This window comes from Tamandua tetradactyla, chromosome 3 (assembly GCF_023851605.1).
Source record: "Tamandua tetradactyla isolate mTamTet1 chromosome 3, mTamTet1.pri, whole genome shotgun sequence".
NCBI classification, from domain to species: Eukaryota; Metazoa; Chordata; class Mammalia; order Pilosa; family Myrmecophagidae; genus Tamandua; species Tamandua tetradactyla.
The window spans coordinates 206,205,186-206,228,340 of NC_135329.1; positions in this window are offsets into that span (position 1 = coordinate 206,205,186).

Below are 23,155 nucleotides of genomic sequence, written 5' to 3' on the forward strand. Positions count from 1 at the left end.
CCCAGTGCCTGCCCACGTAAAAAACAAAACAAAACAAAAACACTTGCAGACATGGATAACTAAACCTTGAACCTAGCCCTCAATGTCTTTTATCTTGGGGCAGTGGGCTCAATGATTGTTGTTACCTTGGGTTGATTGGCTGTTCCTGCTAAAAAAACAGTTAACCAGTGTTCACTGTGAGAGAGACCCCCATTCTCCATGGTTGTATAATCATCCTGGGAGCCACGCCCACTTGAACCACAGTGGAGTCTTCAGTATATATTTGGTTAAAAAAATCACAGTAAAATGTGCCTCATGTGGATTTAAACCTCCATAGAGAGAGGTCTGCCAATAGGAAGGATGAAAAAATGGTTTGACACCCCTCAATTTGTGTGTACCTGAGAGGAAGGAGAGGAGCATTTTTCCCTAGAGGTTGTGCTAGCTCCAAAAATAGGGTGTGCTTCTTTGGTATCAGAACAGTCTTGGAGAATTTGAGGCAATATCTACCACGAGGTAGGATGGGAACACTGGTGATTTTAGATGGTGCATAAACCAGCAATAACCAACACTGAGTCTCCTTCATGCATCCAAAACTATTCTTGAATCCTATGAGATGCCAGACACAGTTTTAAAGATAAGTACTTGTTCAGTTCTTTGAATGGTCAAGGAGAAAGTCTCAGTTTGGAGCCAAAAGGTCTTTAATGCCTCTTGCTAATTTATTAAGGGAGAGAGCAACCTTCAGGCTTAGAAACATCAGCAAGTAGCCTATCTAGCTGGAATATAATAACTTTGTTTTGTTTTCACTTATTTATTTATGGATTCCTTATTTATTCATTAATTTAACAATAGTTATTGAGAGCTTGTTGAACTGTTGGATGCATCTCTGTGTCAGATTAGTGTCAGGTGATGAAGAATACTACAATATTACACTGGACAAAGCTGAGAGAAGTCCTTACATTCATGGAGCATGCATTCTAGAAGGAGAATAAAGTATGCAGTGGTCATAAGTATTATAAAGTAAAACTAAGCAAGGTGAGAGGAGTGATGAGAGGTTGCTCTTTTGTACATTTAGGTTGGCCTTGACAAATTGTAGACTTGCTTTCCACTTACATTGTATGATATAATCTCACACTTCCTTGTAAGTCAAATTTAAGTTTAAAACTTATTTAACCCAGCTTTTCTCCACCGGTGGCACTCCTGCCACCATCCAGCCCTCCTCTCCCTCTTTCTCTGCCAGCGGCGCTCCCGCTGCCATCCAGCCCTCCTCTCCCTCTTTTTCCACCGGCGGCGCTCCCGCCGCCATACTGCCCTTCTCTTTCCCCTCCTGCTCCGGCAGTGCTCCATCTGCCATCTTATCCTTCCCTTTCTCCTCCTGCTCCGGCAGCTCTCCAACCACCACCGTGCCCTCTTCCACCTTCACCGGCTCCTCTGCCACCATCCTCGACAGCCTTGCCACCCTCACCTTTCCTCCTCCAGAACAGCTACTGGGGGAGTGGAAACGATACAGAACAGCTCCCGGAGCCACGACGGAGATCAAAGGGATGGCGTACCCCATCCTGGAACGGCTGACTGTCTGGGAGAACCAGCTCCGGTGAGATCGCCGAGGGGCGCGGGCTTTCCCGGGTGGGACGGCAAGCGACTGGAGTCCCTCCCTTCCACCTTCCCAGGCCAGCTGGTAGAATTGGACAGGCAGTCCCCTTAGGCCGCGGCGGCTGGTGCCCCCACCACGCGAGGCCCCCCGGAACAACTGAGATAGTTGGGTCGGAAATCCCCAGACCGCGGAGAACGGTGACCTGGGGGGTCCCTTCCAAACACGTGACTCCCCAGTCTGGCTGGGAACGGTGCACTCTCCTGGGCTGCGGCTGCTGACGCCCTCCCGCCACGCTTGGCGCCCCAGGCCGACTAGGAAATTCGGTTGGGCACTCTCCCGGGCTGTGGCGGCCAGTGACCCTCCCGGCGATTGGACCCCCAGGCCGGCTGGCACTCTTCCAAGCCGCTTCGGCTGGCGAACCTCCCCCACAGCGAGAGTTTTCCAAAGTTAAAGGACCCACAGCACCTTTTACTGGTGGGACCCGCAGACAAACGTGTGCCACGAGTGCCACCTACTGGGCAGGAGAAGAAAAACAGAACCCAGAGATTTCACAGAAAAATCTTTCAACCTGTTGGGTCCAACACCCAGGAAAATCTGACTAAATGCCCAGACGCCAGCAGAAGATAACGGATCACGCTCAGAAAATTGAAAATATGGCCCAGTCAAAGGAACAAACCAATAGTTCAAATGAGATACAGGAGCTGAAACAACTAACGCTGAATATATGAACAGAAACGGAAAACCTCTTCAAAAACGAAATTGATAAATTGAGGGAGGACATGAAGAAGACATGGGCTGAACAAAAACAAGAAATAGAAAAGCTGAAAAAACGAATCACACTGCTTATGGAAGTGAAGGATAAAGTAGAAAAGATGGAAAAAACAATGGATACCTACAATGATAGATTCAAAGAGACAGAAGATAGAATTAGTGATTTGGAGGATGGAACATCTGAATTCCAAAAAGAAACAGAAACTATTGGGAAAAGAATGGAAAAATTTGAACAGGGTATCAGGGAACTCAAGGACAATATGAACCGCACAAATATACGTGTTGTGGGTGTCCCAGAAGGAGAAGAGAAGGGAAAAGGAGGAGAAAAACTAATGGAAGAAATCATCACTGAAAATTTCCCAACTCTTATGAAAGACCTAAAATTACAGATCCAAGAAGTGCAGCGCACCTCAAAGAGATTAGACCCAAATAGGCGTTCTCCAAGACACTTACTAGTTAGAATGTCAGAGGTCAAAGAGAAAGAGAGGATCTTGAAAGCAGCAAGAGAAAAACAATCCATCACATACAAGGGAAACCCAATAAGACTATGTGTACATTTCTCAGCAGAAACCATGGAAGCTAGAAGACAGAGGGATGATATATTTAAATTACTAAAAGAGAAAAACTGCCAACCAAGACTCCTATATCCAGCAAAATTGTCCTTCAAAAATGAGGGAGAAATTAAAACATTCTCAGACAAAAAGTCACTGAGAGAATTTGTGACCAAGAGACCAGCTCTGCAAGAAATACTAAAGGGAGCACTAGAGTCAGATACAAAAAGACAGAAGAGAGAGGTATGGAGAAGAGTGTAGAAAGAAGGAAAGTCAGATATGATATATATAATACAAAAGTCAAAATGGTAGAGGAAAATATTATCCAAACAGTAATAACACTAAATGTTAATGGACTGAATTCCCCAATCAAAAGACATAGACTGGCAGAATGGATTAAAAAACAGGATCCTTCTATATGCTGTCTACAGGAAACACATCTTAGACGCAAAGATAAACATAGGTTGAAAGTAAAAGGTTGGGAAAACATATTTCATGCAAATAACAACCAGAAAAGAGCAGGAGTGGCCATACTAATATCCAACAAATTAGACTTCAAATGTAAAACAGTTAAAAGAGACAAAGAAGGACACTATATACTAATAAAAGGAACAATTAAACAAGAAGACATAACAATCATAAATATTTACGCACCGAACAAGAATGCCCCAAAATACGTGAGGAATACACTGCAAACACTGAAAAGGGAAATAGACACATATACCATAATAGTTGGAGACTTCAATTCACCACTCTCATAAATGGACAGAACATCGAGACAGAGGATCAATAAAGAAATAGAGAATCTGAATATTACTATAAATGAGCTAGACTTAACAGACATTTATAGGACATTACATCCCACAATAGCAGGATACACCTTTTTCTCATGTGCTCATGGATCATTCTCAAAGATAGACCATATGCTGGGTCACAAAGCAAGTCTTAACAAATTTAAAAAGATTGAAATCATACACAACACCTTCTCGGATCATAAAGGAATGAAGTTGGAAATCAATAATAGGCGGAGTGCCAGAAAATTCACAAATACGTGGAGGCTCAACAACACACTCTTAAACAACAAGTGGGTCAAAGAAGAAATTGCAAGAGAAATTAGTAAATACGTCGAGGCGAATGAAAATGAAAACACAACATATCAAAACTTATGGGATGCAGCAAAGGCAGTGCTAAGAAGGAAATTTATTGCCCTAAATGCCTTTATCAGAAAAGAAGAAAAGGCAAAAATGCAGGAATTAACTGTCCACTTGGAAGAACTGGAGAAAGAACAGCAAACGAATCCCAAAGCAAGAAAAAGGAAAGAAATAACAAAGATTAGAGCAGAAATAAATGAAATTGAAAACATGAAAACAATAGAGAAAATCAATAAGACCAGAAGTTGGTTCTATGAGAAAATCAACAAGATTGATGGGCCCTTAGCAAGATTGACAAAAAGAAGAAGAGAGAGGATGCAAATAAATAAGATCAGAAATGGAAGAGAAGACATAACTACTGACTTCACAGAAATAAAGGAGGTAATAACAGGATACTATGAACAACTTTACGCTAATAAATACAACAATTTAGATGAAATGGACGGGTTCCTGGAAAGACATGAACAACCAACTTTGACTCAAGAAGACATAGATGACCTCAACAAACCAATCACAAGTAAAGAAATTGAACCAGTCATTCAAAAGCTTCCTAAAAAGAAAAGTCCAGGACCAGACGGCTTCACATGTGAATTCTATCAAACATTCCAGAAAGAATTAGTACCAACTCTCCTCAAACTCTTCAAAAAAAATCGAAGTGGAGGGAAAACTATCTAATTCATTCTATGAAGCCAACATCACCCTCATACCAAAACCAGGCAAAGATATTACAAACACAGAAAACTACAGACCAATCTCTCTAATGAATATAGATGCAAAAATCCTCAATAAAATTCTAGCAAATCGTATCCAACAACACATTAAAAGAATTATACATCATGACCAAGTAGGATTCATCCCAGGTATGCAAGGATGGTTCAACATAAGAAAATCAATTAATGTAATACACCATATCAACAAATCAAAGTAGAAAAATCACATGATCATCTCAGTTGATGCAGAGAAGGCATTTGACAAGATTCAACATCCTTTCCTATTGAAAACACTTCAAAAGATAGGAATACAAGGGAACTTCCTTAAAATGATAGAGGGAATATATGAAAAACCCACAGCTAATATCATCCTCAATGGGGAAAAATTGAAAACTTTCCCCCTAAGATCAGGAACAAGACAAGGATGTCCACTGTCACCACTATTATTCAACATTGTGTTGGAGGTTCTAGCCAGAGCAATTAGACAAGAAAAAGAAATACAAGGCATGAAAATTGGAAAGGAAGAAGTAAAACTATCACTGTTTGCAGACGATATGATACTATACGTCGAAAACCTGGAAAAATCCACAACAAAACTACTAGAGCTAATAAATGAGTATAGCAAAGTAGCAGGTTACAAGATCAACATTCAAAAATCTGTAGCATTTCTATACACTAGTAATGAACAAGCTGAGGGGGAAATCAAGAAACGAATCCCATTTACAATTGCAGCTAAAAGAATAAAATACCTAGGAATAAATTTAACTAAAGAGACAAAAAACCTATATAAAGAAAACTACAAAAAACTGCTAAAAGAAATCACAGCAGACCTAAATAGATGGAAGGGCATACCGTGGTCATGGATTGGAAGACTAAATATAGTTAAGATGTCAATCCTACCTAAATTGATTTACAGATTCAATGCAATACCAATCAAAATCCCTACAACTTATTTTTCAGAAATAGAAAAACCAATAAGCAAATTTATCTGGAAGGGCAGGGTGCCCCGAATTGCTAAAAATATCTTGAGGAAAAAAAACAAAGCTGGAGGTCTCGCACTGCCTGACTTTAAGGCATATTATGAAGCCACAGTGGTCAAAACAACATGGTACTGGCATAAAGATAGATATATCGACCAATGGAATCGAATAGAGTGCTCAGATATAGACCCTCTCATCTATGGACATTTGATCTTTGATAAGGCAGTCAAGCCAACTCACCTGGGACAGAACAGTCTCTTCAACAAATGGTGCCTAGAGAACTGGATATCCATATGCAAAAGAATGAAAGAAGACCCATATCTCACACCTTATACAAAAGTTAACTCAAAATGGATCAAAGATCTAAACATTAGGTCTAAGACCATAAAACAGTTAGAGGAAAATGCAGGGAGATATCTTATGAAACTTACAATTGGAGGCGGTTTTATGGACCTTAAACCTAAAGCAAGAGCACGAAGAAGGAAATAAATAAATGGGAGCTCCTAAAAATTAAACACTTTTGTGCATCAAAGAACTTCATCAAGAAAGTAGAAAGACAGGCTACACAATGGGAGACAATATTTGGAAATGACATATCAGATAAAGGTCTAGTATCCAGAATTTATAAAGAGATTGTTCAACTCAACAACAAAAAGACAGCCAACCCAATTACAAAATGGGAAAAAGACTTGAACAGACACCTACCAGAAGAGGAAATACAAATGGCCAAAAGGCACATGAAGAGATGCTCAATGTCCCTGGCCATTAGAGAAATGCAAATCAAAACCACAATGAGATATCATCTCACACCCACCAGAATGGCCATTATCAACAAAACAGAAAATGACAAGTGCTGGAGAGGATGCAGAGAAAGAGGCACACTTATCCACTGTTGGTGGGAATGTCAAATGGTGCAACCACTGTGGAAGGCAGTTTGGCGGTTCCTCAAAAAGCTGAATATAGAATTGCCATACGACCCAGCAATACCATTGCTAGGTATCTACTCAAAGGACTTAAGGGCAAAGACACAAACGGACATTTGCACACCAATGTTTATAGCAGCGTTATTTACAATTGCAAAGAGATGGAAACAGCCAAAATGTCCATCAACAGAAGAATGGCTAAACAAACTGTGGTATATACATACGATGGAATATTATGCAGCTTTAAGACAGGATAAACTTATGAAGCATGTAATAACATGGATGGACCTAGAGAACATTATGCTGAGTGAGTCTAGCCAAAAACTAAAGGACAAATACTGTATGGTCCCACTGATGTGAACCGACATTCGAGAATAAACTTGGAATATGTCATTGGTAACAGAGTCCAGCAGGAGTTAGAAACAGGGTAAGATAATGGGTAATTGGAGCTGAAGGGATACAGACTGTGCAACAGGACTAGATACAAAAACTCAAAATTGGACAGTGCAATAATTCCTAATTTTAAAGTAATCATGTTAAAACACTGAATGAAGCTGCATCTGAGCTATAGGTTTTTTGTTTGTTTGTTTGTTTTTTACTATTATTATTACTTTTATTTCTTTTCTCTATATTAACATTCTATATCTTTTTCTGTTGTGTTGCTAGCTCTTCTAAACCGATGCAAATGTACTAAGAAACGATGATCATGCATCTATGTGATGATGTTAAGAATTACTGATTGCATATGTAGAATGGTATGATTTCTAAATGTTGGGTTAATATCTTTTTTCCGTTAATTAATAAAAAAAATGAAAAAAAACTTATTTCACTCAGGGAAAATTATAAGGATATAATTATTCTGCAAGATGGCATGCAAATAACTGACACTGGAAAGAATTACTTAAAGGTGGTGGCTCTCAGCCTTGGCTGCATGTTAGAATCACCTAGGGTGCTTTAAAATCCAAAACATCAAGCCACATCCTAGACCAATTGCCTCAGTATCTCGACAGGCGACCAGGAATTAGCCAAGCAACTGCCCATCCCCCACCTCCACAGGTTTGATTTCCTGAAGAAATCAAACCAGAGAATGTCCTGACACTGACATCAAGCAGGGCAGAAGGCAGGGCTGAGGACCCAGACAAAGAACTGGAGGGTTGAGTGAAATCTACACACTGATTAGTAAGATTCCAGCACTTTTCACCTGTCCATTCCCAGGACACCAACAATCTGGCTTATATTCCCAAACAGGAGACTGAGGATCCTTCCCTGGAGAAACGTGATTCAAGAGAAATGATTTACAAATAATGATGCTTTGTGGGAACCCTGATGGAAAAGTTGGCTTTCCACCCGTAAACAACCACCAGTAAAACGCACCCTTTGGCAAACCCTTCTTTGTCCATGAACACAGAGCTTCTAATCAGCTTTTGGGTACCTCCTGCTTTTAATAAAAATAGCCATTCATAAAAAACAGACCCAAACAAATGCACATGCACATGGAACAAAGGATCTCAGAGGAAACTGGGTCATTACAGGGATCAGAAGGAGACTTCAAAAAACCAGAGTCAGCGACGATTCCTGATATGTTGCATGGAGAAGGGCACAACATAATTTTTTTGTGATATTCTTACTCAAAAGGTAAAATCTTTCATGAAGAAGGATCAAGCAAACACAAACTGAGAGACATTTTACAAAATAACTATCCAGTACTTTTCAAAATGGTCAAGGTCATAGAGACAAAGAAAGTCTGAAGAACTGTTCCAGATTGGAAGAAACTAAGGAAATATGACACCTAAATTCACTGTGATCCTGGACTGGATCCTGATCCAAGGAAAGGACATTAATAGGAAATTTGGCCAAATAGGAAAAGGGTTTCAGATTACTTAGTAGTATTGCATCAATGTTATTTTCCTGGTTTACATCATTGTATTGTGGTTATATAAGTTATATATTTGAGTGAAGGTTATATGGGAATTCTTGGTGTTAGTTTTTGTAAGTCTAAAGTTATTTCAATATGGAAAGTAGAAAGAAGAAAATTAGAATTGGCATTCCCAGAGAGATAAGAGATAATATTGCATTCATGAAACAAGATCAAAAGGGGGATATAGAACAAGATAGGTCTTGGATATTAAAAATATGATTACTGAATTTAGTTAAATACAAGAGCTAGGACATAATGTTGAGGATATCTCTCAGGAAGTTAAACAAAAATACAGAGATGGATAATAGCAGAGAAGAAATAAGAAAATCAGAGGATGAATTCAGTAGATATAATATTTGGCCGAAAGAAGTTCCAAAAAGAGAAAATAAATAAAATGGAGGGAAGGGAAGGAAATGATAAATGAGATACCTTAACATTTCTCAGAACTGAAAGCTATGCATCTCCAGATCTTTTTCATGCCTAATACAATAATTAAACTAAGATCCTCACCAAGGGATCTTTTATACAACATTGCAAACTTTCAGAATCCTGGGAATTGAGAGATGTATCTCAAAGTTTCCTGGTAGGATAGTAGGGGAACAAGAGGTACAATAAAAGAATTAGGTATGAGAATGGCATAGCTCATCTCAATGGCAGCATCAAACACTGAATAAGAAAATTATTTTCAAGCAAGACTTTTATACCCAGTCAAACTATCAATCATATATGGAGTGAAATAAAGGCATTATCAGAGATGCAAAATCTCAAAATTTTGACGTCTGCATTCTCTCTCATTCAGGTACTGAAGGTTGTGGTCCACCAAAACAAAGAGGAAAACCAGGAATAGGAACCAGAAAATAATGGGTTCAAAGAGGTGGGGGGGGGTGTAATTCCAAAGGTAATGCCAAATGTAAATTCCAGAAAGCAATTGCCTGGTCACTCAGAGAGCAATCAGTTAAGAATAGAGCAAGACAGTGGCGCTGACTTTGGCACCATGAGGCAGGCAAAGGTAAAAAAAAAAAAACGGTGATAAATGGTTACCAGAAGATAGAAAAATGGCAAATGCTATTATATAGTGTTGAAATAGTTGATAAAATTGTCACATATGGGAACATGGTAGACAGAAAATGGGCAAGATGATTCTCAGGCAAATGTCAATAGCATGACTGCTTCAGTTGTGTTTGATAGAGTACCACAAGAAAACATGAGATCAGAAAACACCTGGCCAAATTCAAGTAGAATTTAGAGGAAATATAGAGGGGCCAGAACTTGCTGGTTGGAAGATAAAAGTACATATCACTTCCATCTCTTCTAGTAGCAAAGCATTTTTAAGCTAAATAGACCAAGTCTGGGATGTTGCTAATAAGACATGGTCTCAGGTTAGCACCAAATCAAGGAATGAATTGGCTTCTAGTAGATGCTTTCCTCTGCATTAATGGTGTCTGAGTAAGATTAAGCTTAGTTCTACAGTGTCCTTGATTTGCCCAATGTAGAAGCAGTTAAGGAAGGGTTGGGGAGGTGGGGAGAAAAAAAGGAAGGGGTTGGGGGGAGAGGAGGAATTGAGAGAGGGATGCCTTGAAAATAGTTGTGGTTGTGGCTTTTGGGACATGAACTAGACTGGAATCAAATAAATAGAAATCCCATAAAGTTTTTGCAAGAACTGTGTTGGCAAAATGCTTCCAGCCTGGATAAGGAGACTAAGGTTGTTTGAAATGTAAAAAGAGCTCTGCATGCCTAACGTTTTATAGGTAGGAAGCAGGCCCAGAAAGCAGCTCAGATTCTCAAATGGGAGTAATTCCTGTGCCTTCTTCAGAAGTGGCCAAGGAAGGAGATGGAAAAGGATTGCCAATCCTGGGAACAGAACAAGGAACTTGAAGAAAAATGGATTGGGCCTAATCAAGGAAAATTCCTCACTCCCAGAATAGAGGGAACTGATAACTTTTGCCCTGAGGATTTCAGAATTGCTATGTATCACTGCTGTGTATCTCCCATTCTTCACTTTTCAGATGAGAATATTTACTGTCTCTCTTCCTACCTTGTATGTAGAGTATGTGTCTTTTTAGTTCTTAGGTCTCTGGTTCAATGGAAGTCACATCAGGGTCTGACGTAGGTGATGAGGCCTTGGATTTCAAGTCTGGTGCAGTGATTGGAAAGACTTTTTGGTTATCTTGTGTGGGGATGAGCATATTTTGCATATGGAAGGTGAGCAATTGTGAGCAAGAGGATGCCATGTTGCTTGAATTATTAGCTCCAATTCTTTATCCCTTGCTGTAGCCACATCTTCATTATAATCTCATCAGAAGTAGAGTGCTTCTCCTTGCCTTATGATTTTGGGCTTGCCCATGTGACATGTTTAGCCAGTGGATGGGAGAAGTGACAAGGAGTTGGTTCTGAGCCTAGGCTTTAAGAGGTCTTGTGTGCCTCTGCTTACTGTCTTGAACTTCTGCCATCAGCCTGAGCAGAACTTTCCCTGGGTTGTGGCTGCCCTTTTGCCTGAGCCCCAGAATGAACACAGGGGGACCAAAGCTGTCCCAGCTAGCCCACAGATGGACAGACACAGAATGGCCCTGGCTGCTGCAGCCAGAAAAAGAGTCCATTAGCCAAACCCTGCTGAGACAAACTGAACCCCCTTTTACCTTGGAGAGAGCATCAGTGAGTATTGTGGTAAGCCACTGTGTGGAGCTTTACATGTATAAGTGCAGAAGAGACGTAGGAGGGCCTGCTTTGACTTTTGAAACTGTGTGTGTCATAACAACAAAGTACACGTAAAATACCACAAACTTGTTTTATATAGTTTTAAAAGCATATTTGTAAAAAGAGGTTTTGATATGTTGAAATATTTTTAAAAATGAACATTTAAGAGGTAGGCACGATTGTATTTATTTACTTATGTAAAGATGCTTCCTAGTGCTTCTATCTTGTACCAAGTGGGGGCTAAATTGCCAAGGCACTTTTCTCTGGGGGAGTTTGGAGTGGGAAGAGGAAGTCAGAAAGAGATCAGTGAGGAAAGGGTACTCTTCCAATTCAACAGTAAAAAAAAAAAAAAGAAAGAAACAAAAAATGGGCAAAGAATTTGAATAGAGAATGCTCCAAATAAGATACACAAATGATCAAAAGTGTGAAAAGAGACTCAATATCATTAGTCCTTAAGGAAATGCAAATCAAGCCATGGGATACCACTTCGCATCCATGAGGATAGCTATAACAATAAAAAAAAATGCAGTAATACAGAATTCCTGCCTGCCATGCCAGAGACCCGGGTTCAATTCCTGGTGTCTGCCACACAAATAATAAATAAATAAATAAATAAATAAAAGCAGTAATAAGTGCTGATGAGGATTTGAAGAAATTAGAATACTTATGCATTGTTGGTAGGAGTGCATCCTCTTTGGAAAACAGTTTGGCAGTTCCTCAAAAAATTAAATACAGAGTTACCATATGACCTAGCAATTCTACTCTTAGAGATATACCTAAGAGGACAGAAAACATATATCCACGCAAAATCTTGTACACAAACGTTCATGGCACAACCAAAAATATTCACCAACTAGTGAATGGATAAATGAATTGTGATATAACCATACAATGAAGTTAGTACTTCATTCTATAACGTGGATGAACCTTGAAAGCATTATGCTGAGTAAAAGAAGCCAGAAAGAAAAGATGGCATATTATATGATTCCATTTATATAATATGTCCGGAAAAGGCAAATCCATAGAGACAGAAAGTAGATTAGTGGTTGCCAAGGGCTGAGGGGGAGGTATAGGGGATAATTGCTTACAGGTATTGGCTTTCTTTTTTGGGATGATAAAAATGTTCTGGAATTTGGTAGTAATGATGGTCGCAACTTTGTAACTATACTAAAATCCACTCAATTGTACACTTTAAAAGAGTTAATTTTATGGTATGTGAACTGTATCTCAATAATCTGCTTTATTAAAAAAAAGGGGGGGGGGGAGTTTTTATCCAAAACCACAAAGCATAAAAGTAATTCTAAACTTAGGACCTGAAAGAAAATCAGAAACTGAACCAGGAAAGTATGCCCCAGGATAAGATTTGGCATCAGATGAAATGGGAGAACAAGGAAAGGCATGAAAGAGATGTATAGATAGAAACAGGCAAGGAAAGCTTGTTCAAACGAACAGCCCGTGCCTGTTCACAGGAGCAGTTTCCATGTTCTCATCTTGGACTTATTTAGAGAAACTGGGACAGGATAGGCAGTGAGAATCCATTTGCCTTGGGCAATGATATTTCCTGGACTTTCATGTTTTTTTTTTTTCCTTAGCCTGAAATTCCCTTCTACTTCTTAGCATAAGTCTTTCATCATGACTCAACTCATAGCTGGCTCCTTCACGTTCATGACTCTCGGGTCAAAATTAACAGGACCTCTTCTCTGTGCCCGTGGAATTTTGTGCCCCTTTGGTGTTCACCATAGAATCTCTGCTGTTTTCATCTGCCCCACATCCATTCTCTCTTCCACTAACAACATCCTGATTTTCCCTTGGAGAGCCATGCCTGGTGAAGGTTGAGAGGCTTTGTAGGATCCAGTCCCAGCCTATTGGGGCATTCTTTCTCTCTGACTTTAGAAATTGATTAAGGAATGGACACATGACCCCAAACCAAACCAATCATGCTCAATTTCTGCAGTGTGGCTGCAACCATCAAGAAAGACACATTTTCTGCTGAAGATGTAAGCTGGTAAGATCCAGGCCTCAAACTGCTGGTTGGAAACTTTTGCTACCTCATGGGGTGAGGGGAGATACCTGAGATTAAAGTCAGCATAGAAGGGACAGAGCTGAGAGTTGGAGAAGCAAAGAAAGGGTTCCCTCATGATCTCATTTGAGCAGCTGGATCCCCAGATGCTTTTCAGAATCTACTTCTGGATTTTCTGTTGCATTCAAAGGAAACCATCCAGGTCCTCGAGCCAGTTTGAGTTCTAATCCATGTGCATGCGCCAGGAGCCCAACTCACCCCCTGCCCATGTGCCTCACATTATGGCTGATGACATGGCTCGGCGTCCTAGAAGCAGGGACACAGGTGCGATTTCCAGGACGGAGCCAGGCTCAGCCTAGGCCTGCAGTGATGCATGTGGAGTCAGAGGTGAATACGTTCCAGCTGCTGGGCACGTCTGAAGACCCTGCACTGTTCTATGGGCCCTGGGGAGCATCCTGGTTTGCTGATCTTATCCTGTCTACAGTCTCTGGAAAGTGAACTTGCCTTGATTGCCAACAGCAAAACAGTCACAATGGGAAAGCACCTTCCCACGTGTTAAGTTAAGAACCTGTGGCTTCTCTGCTTGCTTTTGTTTTCCTTAGAAAAACTCGACCTTGGGGATTAGAAATGTGTGCTCCTGTCACCAAATTCATCTTAGGGCATTTTAAACACCATCACAATCATCACTAGACAATCTCTATGTTTTGTTTACATTAAGCAGAAAAAACAAAAATGTGAGCCACGTAGTGAGGATGAGATTTATAGGGAGGTGTTTCCTATACAGGAGAAGAGAAGAAGAAAATAAAAAGTCTCAGCATAAAGGCCTCAAGTTTAGAATTTAAGCTACCATCTATAAACAGTAATGGTCCAGAGCAAGACTGTAGAGAAAATTCCATATGTCTTTGGAGCCCCACCCATTCCCAATTCAGTTCCATCTCTCCCTCCCTGTCGCTCCTCCCCAGGTGACTTCTCACCCATCAAGCTACTGGGTTCAACTGATTCATAGTCAAGTCCAGCTGGGTCTCCTACCCACCCTTGTTGCCTAACCTCTGGCTGCTGGAAATCACACTCCTCGTTCTCCCACCACATCTGCCCACTTCCTGAGCGCCCCCCGACCCAGTGTCTTCATGGCACCTTTGTTCTTGGTCACCCGGCTAGACCAGATCGATGGTTAAGCCCTGCATGGCCTTGGCTCTGGCCAGACTGACTCTGTCCCCCTTTCTCCGAACATGGCCTTGCAGTTTTCTACCTGTGTGCCTTTTGCCATGGAATGCCCTTTTCCTGGGATGTCTTTCTCCGTGTCCTTCCCGTACTTCAAGGACACCCTGTCCCTTTTCTGCCACTCAACGCGGAGTGTTGTTTCCACGTCTTGAACAAATACAGAGCCTGGTCTATACTTTCTCATGATACGTGTCACATTCTAGCGTATGGTGTAGCATCTTCGTGCTTCATGCTCCTGACCAGGCTTTTCTCTAAGGGGCCGTGTCGAACACGGCTCTGCAGAGCAGCGTAGTGAGTGGTTACAGTCATGGGCTCTGGAGCCAGGCGGCCTGGGTTTGAAGTCTGGCTCTGCCATTCACTAACTTTGGGCATTTTGCTTAATATTTCTGATCTCAGCCTTCTGAGAAAATGGGAATAATAATACCATTGAGAGAATTAAATAAAATAATATATGTAAAGACACCAGAATAGTGTCTGTCTCAGAGTAGCCGCACATATGTTCACTGTCGCCACCACCGCCACCGTCATCTTCATCATCTCACTCGTGCTCATTCTCGTCGTAGAATGTACATGGCAGACACTTCTAGGCATTGGCCCCCGGGGGTGAAGCAGATCAGGCCTCATCCCTCGTGAAGTTCCAGTTGGGAACAGAGGGAGGGGAGACAAGTAAACAAATAGATGATTCAATTTCAGAGAGTGATAAATGGGGAGAAATGATACATGAAAATGATGAGAGGATGTGATAAGAGGGACTCAGAGGCCATGAGACAGATTTTTGATCATTTTTATGTGATATGGATTGTAGATGTCATGCATACTATCTATGTTCAAAAAACATTTGGGAAAGATGAATAGCATGTTAACCAATGAGTTAAGATATGATTTCTCCAAGGGCTGTATCTGTTCTCATTGATTCTGGAATCCTGAGAAGCTCTCCCGAGTCAATAGACTGCAGACAGTTGACAGAAGGTGGAGTGGGAGGAAGATATTTTGAGACAGGAACCTCTTTCCAGCTACACACACACATTTCATATGTTATATATAAGGGCTCCCTTGATCTCAGGTCCACGTCTGAATTCTGAGGAGATGCTCAAGCTCAGACACTTGGTTCTGGCTGAGTCTACCCCACCCACCCACATACCCTGTGTCTCACCAGCCAGGGGTGCAGGTGGAGCAAGGTGGCTCCTTTGGGGTCCTTATTTATCTGACAGTTCCACAGAGCCAATTAGGGCAGGATCCCGGGGTACAGGGCCAACCTGATGCATGAGGGGAAGAACTAACCTGCTCCTCTGACTACCAAGCACTCTCTCAACTTTTCTCACTTAAAAATCACCTCCGTGAGCCCTAGAGAGCTTTCATTTCTTGACTATCCTGGTGCCTTCCAGGAAGACCACACTTGCAACTGTGAAAGCTAAATGCAGATCCCTTTCTCATTTCCTCCGGGGATAGCCCTGAACCGAGGGGATGAGGCACCCGACAGGGGCATTTTTTTTTTCTTTTTTCTTTTTTTTTTTATTAATTAACGGAAAAAAAAGAAATTAACCCAACATTTAGAAATCATACCATTCTACATATGCAATCAGTAATTCTTAACATCATCACATAGATGCATGATCATCGTTTCTTAGTACATTTGCATCGGTTTAGAAGAACTAGCAACACAACAGAAAAAGATATAGAATGTTAATATAGAGGAAAAAAAATAGAAGTAATAACAATAGTAAAAAAAAGAAAAAAGACAAACAAATAACCAGAAAGACAAAAACAAAAAAACAAACAAACAAACAAACAAACAAAAACAAAAACCTATAGCTCAGATGCAGCTTCATTCAGTGTTTTAACATGATTACTTTACAATTAGGTATTATTGTGCTGTCCATTTTTGAGTTTTTGTATCTAGTCCTTGTGCACAGTCTGTATCCCTTCAGCTCCAATTACCCATTATCTTACCCTGTTTCTAACTCCTGCTGGACTCTGTTACCAATGACATATTCCAAGTTTATTCTTGAATGTCCCTTCACATCAGTGGGACCATACAGTATTTGTCCTTTAGTTTTTGGCTAGACTCACTCAGCATAATGTTCTCTAGGTCCATCCATGTTATTACATGCTTCATAAGTTTATCCTGTCTTAAAGCTGCATAATATTCCATCGTATGTATATACCACAGTTTGTTTAGCCACTCCTCTGTTGGTGGGCATTTTGGCTGTTTCCATCTCTTTGCAATTGTAAATAACGCTGCTATAAACATTGGTGTGCAAATGTCCGTTTGTGTCTTTGCCCTTAAGTCCTTTGAGTAGATTCTCAGCAATGGTATTGCTGGGTCGTATGGCAATTCTATATTCAGCTTTTTGAGGAACCGCCAAACTGCCTTCCACAGTGGTTGCACCATTTGACATTCCCACCAACAGTGGATAAGTGTGCCTCTTTCTCTGCATCCTCTCCAGCACTGGACAGGGGCATTTTGATATAGGATGAATACATCAAGAACATGAGATGTTCCTCGGAGCAATGGAGGCATCTTGGAAAGGGAAGAACACATCGGACTGAAGCCCCCAGGCTGGGGGAAGGAGGCCATAGCTAGGGAAGAGTAAGTACATAGGGAGGGAGTGGAAATAAAGGGGCAGCCGGGGCCAGCCTGGTCTACATCATGCATTACTGGAGGGTCCGCAGGCCAGGGCAGGGCTCTTAGGGAGCATGCACAGTGAGAAGACCCTATCACTGGGGATTTCAGTGGCTTCAGCTTTCATCTGACCTCACCACTGAGGTGATAAAATTGGCCTTTCCTCTGCTCTAGCAATGAACATGCATTTAGGTCACTTATTTTGACCAATGGGGATGGTTCACGTGAGTAGCGCTCTCCTCCTTCTTGTCCCCCGTTCTGCGTCTGTATCTGCTGGTGGGGGTTGGGCAGGAAGGAGGTGGGTTTGAACTGAAGCCGGGCAGGGAGAGACAGTCTCTGGTTTTAGGTTGTCTACACTGGAAAGTTCAGCAGGACAAGAATTTTCAGCAGCCCCTTTCCTCTGCTCTGCACTGTGACCTCTCCCTGACTGACCTTGGGGCCCACCTGTGTCCATTCTCCTGGGCCTGGGCTGCAGCCTAATCACAGGCTAACAAACTATTAAGCAGGGTTGGTATTTTGAAAGTTAGAGAATCTAAAAGTTGAAGAAGATGTTGTACACCATCTAAGCCAGGGGTTAGCAAATTACAGCAGGTGGGCCAAATCCAGCTTGCCACCCATTTTTGGGAAATAAAGTTTTATTGGGACACAACACCCATTCATTTATGTATCCTCTGTAGCTGCTTTCTCACTACAGTGGCAGAGTTGAGTCTTTGAAACAGATCACATGGCCCTTTACAGACAGAGTATGCCAACACCTAACTCTTACCTCCCCCGCAAGTGACTGTCTAATTCTCGAGCACCTACTGTTGCAGAGAGCTGGCTTCCTAATACTCACCAGCTCTTTAATCCTAAAAGGTTCCTTTTTATGTTAAGCTGTATTAGCTTCCTTGTTTTGTTTTGTTTTTCTGCCTAATTTGGTGGAAAACTAAAAAGTCAGATAACCCCAAAGAGCTCATTTCTAATGATAGAGAATTGCAAACACCTTTAGAGATCAGTGGAAAAGAGAGTTGGTGAGAGATGGAAAGGGACCTTACAAGTAATTACCTTTCAAAGCAAATGACACAGGTAGTTGCCTTTTTTCTCCCCATTTCCACTTTCCACCCTAGTTCTGAGAACTGGGGTGAGTATACCAAGAATAAATTCAGCTTTGTTCTAGGCCAAGCCAAATAAGCTTTGGAGGATGGAATTAACCACATGCCTGCATTCCCTTTACAGCTCTTGGCCTGTGGTCAGCTCATTCCACACAAAAAAGGAGTGTGATTTTCAGAGCTCTCTGCCAGAAAAAGAAGAATACTTCTATATGATAATGCAGGGAAGGAAAAGAGTCTGAGATTTTGTAATTTCCAGGTTTCACTCAGACAATGTTCCCTTTACTATATTTAGGTAACAAATCACCCCAGAATTTAGTAGCTTAAAACAACCATTTAATTTTGCAGGTTAGGAATTTGGGAAGGGCTCAGCTGGGCAGTTCTGGCTTGGGGTTTCTCCTGCCAGATATTGGGGATGCAGTCAGATGTCGGCTGGGGCTGCAGTCATTTGAAGCCTCAGCCAGCTGGATGTGCAGTGGATATGCAAGATGATACAGCCAAGATACATATCATCTTGGCTGGCAGCTGATGCACCTGGGAGCTCAGAGCTCAGTAGAGATGTGACTGGAGACCCGGCACATAGCCTCTCCAGCATGGCAGTCTCACCCTAAATGAACTACTTACATGGTGGCTCAAGTCTCCATGTGTAAGTGTTCTAAATCATGGTGGAAGCATTCTCTGTTGGTTGAAGCAGTCACAGGTCTATCCCTATTTGAGGGGGAGGGGACTCTGCCTCTCTATGGAAGTAGTGCCAAGGCCACATTGTAGAAAAGTGAATGGGATGAGAGATATTATTACAAAGATCTTTGGGAGATACAATCTGCCACATGTGTGGTCCTGAAATTGTATTCCCTGCTTCTTCATGAGCTGTGCCATGTTCAAAATATGTCCCAGCTGAAAGGAGGTTAACAAGGAAGTTTTCTCGACTTTCTTTTCTTTAACTTCTGTCTTCTCAGTTGCTCCCCAGCCCTCTATGCATCACCATGGTACAAGTCAACTACTTGGCACACTGGAGTCTGCCTGAAACCTTGACTTCATTTTGGAGGTCAATGGCAGAGCCATTTGGTTCCATTGTGCTTTGATACTCAACTTATGGTCCTCTATCACATGTTGTTCAACATCTTTGTTTTCCTGATATTTATATCAGTATTGGATGACAACTGGGGGCAATTGGTCATTCTCCAGAAAATTTCCCAAAGTGTGAGAGGACCAATTTCCCACCGCTTCCTCCACTGCCCCTCTGACTGTTAACTCTGGCTCACACAGGCAACATAATTTTGCCTTGAGGAGCCCCTATACAGTACCATGTACAGAGAACACCTGCCCTACCTCTCCTCTTGCTCTTTTCCTTATCCTCACCATCATCCTATTGGTTCTTAGAGTTTTTGAACATTGCTTTGGAAAAAAGTTCCAGTTATGCAAATTACATAAGTTCATGAATCATATTTAAATATTTCTAACCTGTACCAGCAATTCTAGTGCTTGGTGAACTATTTAGGAGAAACAGATAAGAGCTGGTTGGGGAAAAAAGAGGACTATTTAGTGATAAATGTCTTATCTGTCATATGTATATGACTAAGCCATTCTATAACTTGATATAATTCAGGTCTTATCAAATTTAGAGGGAGGAGTGTGTAAGGGCAGTTCAGTGGTAGAATTTCCACCTGCCGTGCAGAAGACCCGGGTTCAATTCCCAGTCCATTCACTTCCCAAACAAACAAACAAAGCAAACAAACAAATGAAAAACCAAACCAAACAAAAATTCAACAAATGGCGCATGCTATATTCACATGGAAAAAGAATGAAATGTGACCCCTGCCATATAGTATACAAAGAAAAAAAAAATTAGAGGGAGAACTTACCAAAGGAAAATAAAATTTGCAATATATTATGAAGGCATTAGGCAATGTGTGTGTATTAGATGTGTGTGTGTGTGTGTTTATATGTATAAACCAATAATTTTATAAAGCCACACACTCCATGAAGTATCAAATGAATTATAAATTCTTTCCATTCCTCTCATTGTTGGAATTTTGCCATATGTTAGTAGATGTGCTTTGATGCCAGCTGATCACCTCTACTTGATTTTCATCCAGTAGTGCATCTTCCCTTGTAGCCATGTACTAGTGTTCTCTGGAATTCGTTTGATCTAAAGATGTAACTTAGGAGCCATCACGCTATCGAATTTTTCACTGCTAGAGTTGAAGAACCACTTTTTTAGGTTATAAATACTCCCCAACTCATTTGCATTAAAATCACTTGAGGTTCTTGTCGAGACACAGTTTCTAGAGCCCCATCCTTGAAGATTCTGATTTAGTAAGTGTGGAATGGGGCCCAGGAATCTTCTAACATTCCATCTTGGGTCACATCTGGTCAAGTATTCCACCCACTCTAGCTCCGCTCACCTGCTGCCCGCACTGGCTCTCATGTCCCCGGTCCCCCTTATCCTGAGGGGTTATGCTGAGATTGTTTTAAACCAGCAGAGAGATCCCTGAGAGCAAAGACATAAAATCCCCTCTGTATGGCTTTCATTTAGTTGAACAAAAACCTCATTTCTAAACCCAAGAGCCATCTAACCAGGGACAGAATTGGCCAAAGTAAGCAGTTTGTCAAGTGAGCCCTTCCCTCCTTTCTCCCTCCATCCTTTTTTTGAACAAGCTCGGTGCTACCTGTCAACAGAGCAAGTGGCAACGATTTCAAGGTCAAACCTAGGAAGGTGGGAGGAATAGAGCTTCACCTGCCCCATGCCTGGGAGGGGAAGTGACTTCCATTCTGCTGGATTCAAAGGGGAATTTAGGCTCATAGCAACAGAAATCTCAGTGGTTCCTAGAGCAGTGCTTCTTCAACTTTAATGTGTTTGCAGTCCCAGCAGAATTGGATTCCACAGGTCTAAGCTGGTGAGTCTGCACTTCTCACAAGCCCCCACGTGAATCCAATGCTGCTGGTCCTTGGCCCCCACTTTGAGTAGTAAGGAGGGTGAATAAACAACAGAATCTCTTTGGAAGAAAGAGCCATGTCCTAAGTGGACCATCAAATATGTGTGTGTGTGTGTGTGTGTGTGTGTGTGTGTGTGTTTAAATGAGTTTCAGAACCAAGGCTTCCCCAGAAATGAGGGCAGGTGAGGGGTGTGAGAGACCCCAAGGAGAGGAGAGCAAACAGAGGAAAGCAGGATGAAATGGGGAAGACGGGCCAGGAGGAGAGGGCTGGCTCTCAAGGAGGGCTCTTGATGGGCGGAGGGCACCCCTTTCTTCTGGACCCTTCTGCCAGGTGTAGGGTCCCCAGATTTAGTAAATAAAAATACAGGATGAGCAATTAAATTTGAATTTCAAATAAATGATGAATAATTTTTAAAATCAGTATGCCCTCCAAATTGCATGGGGCATACTTACACTAAAAAGGATTTGTTCTTTATCTGAAATTCAAGTTTAATAGGGCATCTGTGTTTTTATTTGCTAAATGTGGCAGCATTATCCCTGACCCCCACCTTCTTTCTTCTCCTGATACCGTAATGTGTGCCCATCTTCTGTGCTCCCAGAGTAACATGTGCCCCCATTTGTTCTAGTACCTGTCACACTGTATAGAGCAAAACCCTGCTCCATTGCACTCTACTTCTCCCATTTCCTGTATTATAAGGTCTTCGGTGGTAGAGATTGTGGCCAGTTCACCATTGAGCATCCCGTGCACAGGATGCAGTCCCACACGTAGTAGATTTAAGTGTTTTTTGAATGAATAATACCACGAAGACCTCACTGCTGCTGCCTCCACTCCCATCCCTCACCCCAGGTGGAAAGCCACCCTTGAGACCTGGGTGGGGAGTCCAACCACCTCTCACCCGAACCCTGGAATGTGGGGTTGAAGAGTGAATGCCTGGATTGGGTCCCAAGGGCAATCCTGAGGTCAAGCTGGTGAGATACCCCAAAACAGGTCTTTAGAGCATGAAGGCAAGAGTGGAGTATGGCTGAGATGAGGAGCGAGAAGTGGGTATAGTGGATGCAGCAGGAGGCGGAGCTACAGGAAATGGGTAGAGGGCGCATGCCTCCTGCCCAGGCGGGGGCATGTTAGGGGACTGGACTTGCACAGATGTGTGGAAAAGAGGCCTGGGGCGGGGAGAAGCAGGGACGTCCCTTTGAGGCACTGCTGCCCTTCAGGCTTTCTATTGCCATGAGAAGAATTGTACTAGTCCAGGGAAGAGGGTTCTGGAGAAAGGTCAGATTTTCAAGCTAGGGAGAATTAGAGAAAGCCAGTTGCACTGAAGGTAGCAAATCACTTTGGTATCCGTATTTGAGATGAGTAAATAAATGGAAATAGAAAGTCACTTCTTTGGGGTTCTTTTAATAAGAACCAAGAGGCTCAAACAGCATTAGTTGACGGATGGTAGTTTTGCAATAACTGGCAGCATCTTTTGAAAGTTGAGTGATTATCTTCAGGATAAAGTGAATGAAATGCATTTAACCTAGTTACTTGCATAGAGTGTGACTGTGGTTGAACTTTATTTTTATGACTTTAGATATGTTTTCATTCATTCATTCTTTCTTTTTGTGGTTGCTTAAACTTCTTTAAAGTATAAAAAAGGGTGAGAACCCTATATCACATTTATACTGAAGATAAAGTTGTCAAGAAATGATATACTCATCTATGCTTTTCATAACCTATTAACTCCTGATTGTAAAACAATCAGTAAGACTGGACACATTTAAACCTGATAATAGTACTGAGGATGATATATAAAAGAAAAAGATACAAATTGCTTTCACTTGTTAATGAAAATACCTTTTCAGGGATGCCTCTGGGATTTCTTACAGCACCCACCCAGGGAGGGAAAGCAGATACTGAGTCTTAATTAGAGAAACTGAGTCAGAACACGGATGTTCAGAGAATCAATGAAAACAGAGCTTTTCTGACATTTCTGCTTTTCTGACGTTTCTGCATACCACT